The following is a 9,934-nucleotide window of genomic DNA, read 5'->3' on the forward strand; positions in this document are numbered from 1 at the left end:
AAGTATTTCTCAGGTATATTTCAAACTCCAAAAAAAAAAACACCACATTTTTAGGACTGTAAAAACGAATCCTTTTTTTCAACTTACTGCAAAACTTTCAATTGTTGTAACAGATTCTTGAAGCATATTTTAGCAACAGAGTTTGCAGCTTCTGGAACGTTAGAATAAAGAAGTGGAATTAATTTGAAATTTCTTATCTCTTGATTTTTTTCATTACATTTCAGTTTAAAATTAATTATGGTACTGAAGACTTAAAAAGTAACATAAAAGAAAATTATTTTTTAAATTTGTTTTTAATTTGAAAATGGCTTAATTTATTAAAATTTTAATTTTCCTGCACTCGGAACGAATTAATTCACTTCTCTTTCTGATATATATATATATATANACAATAACGGAGAATTTGTTATCATTAACCAGTGCTAATATCATAACTTTGAATTTTTAACATATCTCTAAAAAAATATATATATATATATATATATATTCTTTGCACTTGTAAAAAATTTTTGGATCTTTAATTTGGAAATGCTTGGATTGCATTTATCACAAAAAGCATTTACAACAACACTAACAGAGCATAAGAGCTTGGAAGTTCATTTAACTTTAACCTGGACTTGTATTTCTAAATAGTTTAGATTAATTTTTGATGTTATATTTTTTAATATTTTCAATTTTTTTAATTATTTGCAACAGCCAAAGTTATTAGTATTTTATTCATGTTAAGTATTGACGTAAGGAAGTACCCAAATGTGAATCAAAGTTATTAGCGTTATTCAGAATACTGCTCCAGTTAATTTTCATATTTTAATACAACAACAAAATTTGCCATCTTATATGCCAGACTTGAGCCAAATAAATTTTTCTGTCTGAAACACTAAATCCGACAAGGTTCGTGCTGAACCTCATAAGAATTTGGTCTACCGAAAATAATATATTACAATTTATAAATTTACAATCTGTAAACCTACGTTTGTTGTGATATATTAGTAAACATTAAAACTAACCTGTTACATAACTGTTTTGAAATAGGTTAGTGACTGTTACAAAACATACCTAACCTAAAATATAAAACTAACCTATTACATAACTGCTGCAAAATTATTTCAAGTAACCTATTATACATATATTTTTTTCATTTTAAATAAACATTACATCCAAACCCTTTCATTAATGTAATTTTACCGTTTTATCCAAATTGTATGAATTGATAATTTTAAATTTATTACAGTATGCCTTCAAGAGCAGCATAGGTTCTTTTAAATTTAAAACAAAATCCTAATATTTTGAAACATTTAAAGAGCTTTCTTTAAATGTAATGATATAAAAAATTCTATTAGTGTATTGTAAAAACATTGCACTGCACAGAGAAATGGATTTGAAATGCAGCAAAAAACTCATTCTACGCTGTCTAATTTTTACATAAAATTATTCCTTTTTTCAGGGTGAGTAGTCAAATCTTTTTACAAAAATAAGCACATTTCAAGTACTTTTAAGCACTATATACATTAACAAAATGCAAAATAATTTTCAAAGACTTTACATGATCATGATAAAATAACTAGTTTTTGACTAAGAACTATTTTCTTGATTATATTAGCCACCATTGGATGGAGAGATTTTTTGGTTCGACTTCAGAGGGTGGATAATGAAACCTGAAATTGAGAATATCGAGCAAAATGCAGCAGAGTTGCACATGAGAGTGATATACTCTCACTGAATTCAGCTCAGTAGACGCACATGGGGACTCGCAAGTATTTCATCAAACATGTAAAATGATTTTCGCTTTCATACGCTTTGGGCCGATGGTAGACCGAAATGGATAGTGGTTGAATGGATTGTGAAAAAGTAGAATAGAACAATGTGAAAATCATGCTTTTGCATAATACGTGGCGAAAATAGACATGGTTAAAAAAAAGATCTAATTTTCGAAAAGGAAAAATTAAGCACTTTTTAAAAACACCCAATTAAAAAAGCACCTTTAAGGATTTTTAAAAAACGAAAATGGAAAATAAACACCTTTAAGCACTTTTTAAAAACGCAACTCACCTTGTTTTACAAAACACTAGACATTCATACCATATTATTAAGTAGACATCAAATACTACATATGATCGATATTTTTTAGAACACTTCTCAGATCGCTTATGTGTGATTTAAAAATATCTCTGTGTATTTTGTAAAATACACTTTAAATAAAAGAAAGGAGAGTAAATGAATGAGAATTGCAGGTAGATACGGCAAATAATTACACAATTTCATCCTTGAGAGTAATTGAGCAAATAAGTACTTGAAAATGCCGTAAACTGGAGAGATTTTTAAATGGACGACTAACAGACGAGATAAAAGGGAAATATATACTCGCTCTTTAATTACTCTGTTTTAATTTATTTGTCGCTGGCAATATAATCTGTCTTTTGAATTAAGAAAAAATATTCTCGTAATTATTATACCTTATCGCTTTCTCGTACTTTTAAATTAATTTTTACTAATTGGAGTGGTTTTCGTTATGAAAGGAACATTTTATGCGGAGACTACTTTTATAATCTTTGATTTAAGTTTTATTTGAAAAGTTTTTTTAAAGAAATGCTTTTTTGTCTTTGTTAGACAGTTTTTTCTATAGTTTAGGAACAAATTGTTAATGAAACTGTATCATTAGGTTTAATACAAACTCCAAACTAAAAAAAAAATTATTGTAACTTACGCTTGAGTACTATAAAAGTATGTACGCATGAGTACTTTTAAGCGTAAGCACTATGAAACATATATACACTCAATTGCTTCCGATTTATAATTATCTTTCAATTTCAATATGCAAATGCCAGGTTATATTTCCTACTTTAATTTTTATTAATATAATTTTTTGATCGTGTCATAACAACAAAATAGTTTTTTTTTGGCACTTATTGATTATACGGTCGTAGTAAAAACGCCAAGTTCTGTTTTGCACAGGTCATAGGCTACAGATTATGTGCATAGTTGTACAAATGGGACACTATCGTAAAGATTATTGATAAATACAATTATTGAATTCGCTGATAATCGATAGCATATCAAAAAGATAATATCGTGAATTATACATTGAGATATAAAAATGTGTATTGTTCAGTCACAGTTTCCAATATTCTTGTGGGTAGCTAATCAAAACCGTAGAACCAACGCATGATCGTTATATGCATGACGTTTATTCTGTAGATTTAAAAAAGAGATTAAATTCAAATAAAATATCTATTATAATTTTTTAAGGAAAATCTGAGTTTAATTCTGTTTTACTTATATTGTTAGTGCAAGTCGAAATTAACAAAGAATAATTCTCATTCCTTATATTTATATTCTCAATATATTGGGTGCACAAATAAGCTCCCGTCTTTCCTTACAAGATGGCACAACCAGAAGGTTATATAGAAATTGACTTATGTTAAACGTCTTATTGTAAGTTTGTTCATCTGGTAACAACATAACATTAAAGTATTAGTGATTCCGTATTAGAATTACGTAATTGTTTTCGTGCAAAAATGTTGTTTTGTGCAAAGTAAGCGCCATTTGCGAAAACCTTTTATTAACTTCCTTAATTTGAAGAAATCTGTAGCTGAGGGGCATTGATTGCTTGGAGAACATATGGTGAGGCTGCTTTAACTGAGAAAAGTTTTGGGAGAGGTTTCAGACGTTAAAAAATGGTGAGTTTGATTTGGAATGCAAAGAATGCTGTGAAAGGCCAAAATTGTATATAGACAAGGAATTGGAAGAATTAGTGGAAGAAGATTCATCCCAAACGCAAAAAGAACTTTCTCTTTCAATAGAATTGACTCAATAAGCATTTTCACATCGTTTAAAATCTTTCAGAATGATCCAGAAATAAGGAATTTGGGTTCCATACGAACTGAAGCCAAGAGACAATGAATGTCGATTTTTTTGTTTGGAAATACTTCAATGGGAAGTCCTACTCCACCCGCCGCATTCGCCAGACCTTGCCCTTTCACGTATTCCGGTCAATGGCAAATAGTTTGCCTGATCTGAAATTTACATCATTTGAAGAAACCAAGGAATGGGTCGATACGTGGATATCCTTGAAAGATGAAGCGTTCTTCCAAAGTGATATTCCAATGCTCCCAGAAAGATGAAAAAAAGTAATGTCTAGTAATGAGGAATACTTTGAATAAAAGATAATGTATGGTTTTTTTCACAACAAACTGATACTTTTTGATAGAAAAAGGCGGAAACTTATTTGTTCTTCCAATATTCATGTTAAGAGGACAAATAATCCATAATACAACGTTTTAAATAATACGCACACGTTATAAATAAATAATTGATAAAAAAAAATAACGAATAACGAGAATTAAAAATTTCTGCATAATTTGCATATGCGGACACGAACTATAAGTTTCTGCTTTGCTTGTATATGAGGCGTTTGTAATAGTAAAACTCCGAGTTTGTAAGACCTGGAACTTTCCGGCCAGTCCATACAGTACCGTAATTGTTTGCACTGCTAAAGCCGTCACCCGTACTCGGAATACTCTTTATAAATGTTGCCATTCATAAAGTTTTAAATACATTAACTCGTTGTTTTGATTTCTGTGAACTTTAAAAGTAGTTTGTAAAAATGTCACGAAGAAAAGCTAATTATAAGTATTTTATTTATTTTCCTACATAATGTACAAGTAAATACATTAACATTATTCAGGGATCCCGCTAAGCATTCGCCACCTTGCCAAATGCGATAAAATCGTAAATTTGGCAAATAAAATTGCATTTAGGCGAAAGTATTGACGAACGATTTATTCCATTGGAATGAAAAATGAATATAAAAAATTGTTAAGATTTGCATTTGGTGAAGATTTCCGAAAATTTGGGAATTAATTTGATATTTGGCTAATTTACTGGCTAATAATTTGAATTCCTTAGCGTGGGCCTGGATTATTGGAAGTATTACCAAGACTATGATGTATTTGTCCTTATTTTTCACTCTAGTTGGTTTAAAAATTACTAACGGAGTATTGTTTCCTTTAACCAAAAAATAATGTAACCAACCAAAATTTTTTTAAAAAAAAAATTGTCCTTGAAATATTGCAGGAAATATGAATTGCAGTAGAAAATTTATGTATGATTTATATTAACTTCTTTTGATCTCTCCTAAATTTACGTACTTGAGATAATCACTATCTGTAAGAGCTTACATTTGCTTTACGTGAAAACAATTGTAACGAGGAAATACCATCTTAGAAATCCAATTAGATATCCCATCAATCGCTAAACACTTAATTCTACGAATTGAAGCTTAAAACGATTGGACTGCTGCTGATAAATGATTTTTTTTTATTTACCTTGTGGTAGACGAATTAAATTCTTTCTTTTACTACCACAGCCCTAAAAGCTTTGCCAATTGCACAAAAAATATTAGCAAAATATAAGAAAATAAAGTGCCAATTTCTAAAGCCCTTTTAAAAATTAAAATAAGCTAGTTAAGTGAAAGAGTTATGGAAAGATATAAAAACGAAGAATATAAAAGGAAAAATATAAAAACGAAGGATGTTACGTATTGACCACTCTTAATATATATATTTTTAGAACAAAATTGTCAAAATTAAGTGATAAAAGTAAGGAAAAAATTCACTCCAATTCTAACGAATCACTATTTTATTTTCAATTTATAACCGGCGTTGAACAGCGGGCCCAATTTTTGGGTTTCCGACTACTAATGTTAAACTCCGTAGCCTTGTAATTTTGAACCCAATCCAGAAGACAAGGGAACTCCTGGATCAAGTATTGGGAGAACTGTGTTTTCGTGGAGGACTTTTGATGGAACTAACCCGCATTTGCGTTACATGGGACGGGAAACCACGAAAACCTCCCTCGGTTAGTCTGACAGCAAGGGGACTCTGACACTAATCAGACTACAACTGAGGATATTTTGCAACGAATCAGTGTTGAGAAATATTCACAAAACTGTTTAATTTTAAAAAAATATAAAACATAAACGTCTTTCAAGTTTAACCAACAGAGGATCGACCTTGTGCCACATTCGATTTTGATTGGCTGTCACCGATCACAAGGGTAAACAGTAGCCATATTGGTGACTAGTTTGAACGGAGATGTAGCATTGCGCCTAATCTGTTATTTCTATTTTTTTTTTTACTTAATTTTTTTGAAACTTTTAAATTAATAATAACATGTTTTTGCGTATTTGCGGGTTCTAATAAGTTCAATTAAGGCTTCAAATCATATCGTTTACCTGTTGGAAATGGTAATAAAAAACGACGGAAAGTATGGCTGCATAGAACTGGCAGACATAATTAGAATCCTAACGAAGATATCAGCAGATTTTGTGAGGTAAGTTAGACAGTAATTTATTCCTTCAATTGTTTCAAATTTTACTTGATATTCTTGATTAGTGAAAATATTTTTCGCTTTTTTTTTCAAATAAAAGATTAACAAATTCAATTGCATTAAATATATTCGACTGAAAGAAATGAAAATAGACTACAAATATTGTTTCGAACTAAAATATACTTTTTTCGTTAGAAATTTTTAAAAATAGAATATAATAAAATTTAATTATTTGAGTGTTTTCGTTGCTAGAATTAAAAGTAAACTAGTGCAACATTATAAATAATTTGAAGCTGATTATATTCGAAATTTATTCGCTTTAAATAGGATGATCTAATTCCTATTTGAACTCTTAGCTTCTTTAATTTTTTTATTATTTTAAGTATTCCATCCAGTATTGTAACATTTTTTGACAGCTCAAAATAAATTTTTTATATTTAACCGTTACAATTTGAATAAGATTTTTTAAAGAAATATTTATTTACTAGTGAATAAATCAGAACTCATCTATTTTGTTACTGAACGTTACAAAACTCCCATTTACTAGTTAATAACTGTTTTATCTCATGCCTTTATTTCAAAGTATCTAAAAAATCTAATAACATTTTAATTAATTTATATTTATTAATAATTAGTTCAATTAATTTTTATTTGTTATAATTAATTTTTATTTTAATTATACTATTTATATTTTAATTAATTGCATTTCTTTACGATACATATCTTTCAAAATAATTTAAAACATTATTTTGGTGCAGAAATTTATTTGAACAATAGATCTTTACTTAAAATATTTAAAACTATGCATTATTTATTATTACATATTATTTATTAATATATATTTATTATTATAAATTATTTATTATTATATATTACTTATTATTATGAATTATTTATTACTATTTATTATTATATATTGCTTATTATAATAAATGATTTATTATTATTTATTTTTATATGTTACTTATTAGTTATTGCTATATATTTATTATCATATAATATTTTATAGACTGCATAAAATTTCCAAAAATTTAGAAATAAAGTTACAGCAGATTGTAAAAGACGAAAAGAAAAAGTTTTATCTTACAGATAAGATATTATTTTTACTGAATAGAATAAAAATAAAATAAATAACTTTAGTGGGGAAAGAATTAAAAGAACAAATAGCAAATATTTAAATTAGAATATGAAAGAATTCAGAATATAAAGCAAGTTAGACTTGAAAGAAATCTAGAATATGAAAATATAGATCAATAAAATGCAGAATAGAAACTCCGTATTTCTACATAGAGAATTGCAGTCAGCAGAATGGCGACGCATCGCTATTAAAGCTACGTTCAGAGGGCCTTAACCCTTATAACACATGACTATGTTGGACACGGTCTTTTTTATCTAAAAGACTAATTGCGTGATTTATTAGTGCTACGGGATGGCATACCACAAGATAGAGTGGAACAACATGGGTATGTTATCAATTTAATTTTAGATACAAATGATGGTTCCCTGTCCCTCCGACCTTCAGATATATTAATCTCTTCATTACATTAATTTTGGTATTTACATTATTTATTTCATTACAATTTTTTGATGCACTATTTTATTAGACTAGCTTAATATACCACTAACTCTTTGCTAAATTGCCAAAAAATAGAGCCCTACTAACTAAAACGGTTTAATAATCGTTTGTTGATCTCAAACATTAATTTATGTGCTTATTTAAATGTATTTTTTTCCAAAACAATTTACTTTTTACTCTGGTAGACTCTTCATATCTCTAGAAATACATTAAAATAATCTATAGTTCTTTCAATATCATTAGGTCGTTTAGTAGTTGTGTTAAAAAGATCTTTATAGCAATGAGATCTCGTAAAATGCGTCGTGACGTGGTTTTACAAAAGTGTATTTAAGACTCCACGTATTTATACGTGGTCAGTAGGACCGCTTGGATGTGTATCTCAGTAATAGGTAAATTGAATAATAGCATTCTAGGTTACGTAAAATACTAATGGGTACATTATTACGAAATTGTTATTATTTAATGTTTTTTTTTCTCACGTGGATACGGAAAGCTGAATGAAACTGAGCTATAAGAATTGGTCAGAAATATAAAAGAAGTAACGAGTAAGTTGTTTTAAAGCTCTGAATCTAATTTTTCACAATTGTTTTTTTTTAAATTCATTTTTAAGAATTTTATCGTAATTATGCTTTTGTTACTCTTTAAAACATTAAATTCTTAATTCTTTTAACATCATCAATAACAGGAATATATATATATATATATATATATAATGCCTTGCATATAGAGTTAGTTTTATGTTGATCTAGTCCGAAAATATTTAAATATTTGTTTAAAAATGTCGTCGAAGAAAAATGGAATGAAAGAAAATAATGACAATTTCTGTTTTCTTGTTCTAAGATAAATATTTCAATCAAACTTATTTTAAAGAAAAAAANTTTTTTGAGTGCTCCTCACGCTATTGTATTAATATATTTTGCTTTAGCTATATTGATACAATATCAGAAAGCACTCTTTTTTGCGGATATAATCGTGCGGGCTGATGAAAAGATTATATCTTTTACGATCCGGATTTTTTTTTAAAAATGTATCCCTTTTTTTACAGTTGTTTGCTATTTTTAATTATTATTACTGAAGTCAGTGGAATGAAAAAAAATATAAAATAATTTAATGACTAGAAAGACTTTTTTTCACAAACTTTATATTTAAATTCAGATACTCTTCATAATGAAATTAGTTTCGCAACATGTAATAAAATGATTTGATGAGACTTGTATTACAAATTGTGCATTTCGTTTCTAAATGAACTATTTTTAGACTTGTTTGTAGTCGAAATCTGTAGACTGAATACCAAAGTAAAGTTCAAGAATGTGTCCTTTGATTACATTGTGTCAGCTTCCCATGGATACAAATGTATTCGAGGCAATTAATTCCTTAAACTCTTCTATTTGCCTCCATAGGTAGGAGAAGAAGTTGCCTCAATAGGTACGCGAAGAAGTAAATTTCACTCAACCGTTTAGGCTATTTGTTAATGAATGCTAGAATGAAGTTGAATTTATTAACATAATTACAAACTTCTATTCTTTCTATTATTTACAGTTAAAATATTTTTCTCTAATTATTGGAATAATTTATCACATTTATTTCCTGTCTTTCTATAATCTGTCGATTGCAAGTGAGTGACTTTAAATACAGATACTTGGAAATTTTGATTTGTTAAAGTGATTTATTATTTTTGCTTACATTGTTTAAATAACAATAATATGTAACAATAATATTTTTAAGTAATTATTTAGAGGCTGTTTTATACGGCGTATTTTCCGTATTTTTTCCGATTGAAACAACTCGAACTATTTCGGATTTTTAAGTTGCATGGTTAATTTTACATTGACTGTTTTTAAGGTATTCTTAAAATAATTATAACTTTAGAGTTTTTTAAGTGGAAATATATTTGAAATAAATCAAAACTCTATTTTATTTTCTTATTGGTTCTGTTAGAAAAAAAATTTAAACTGAGACAAAATAGATACTAAGTAGTAATTAAATATTTGTAACCATCATTACTGTACCCTGAGAAAGACAAGGCCGATG

The sequence above is a fragment of the Parasteatoda tepidariorum genome, chromosome 7, assembly GCF_043381705.1.
Source record: "Parasteatoda tepidariorum isolate YZ-2023 chromosome 7, CAS_Ptep_4.0, whole genome shotgun sequence".
Lineage (NCBI taxonomy): Eukaryota > Metazoa > Arthropoda > Arachnida > Araneae > Theridiidae > Parasteatoda > Parasteatoda tepidariorum.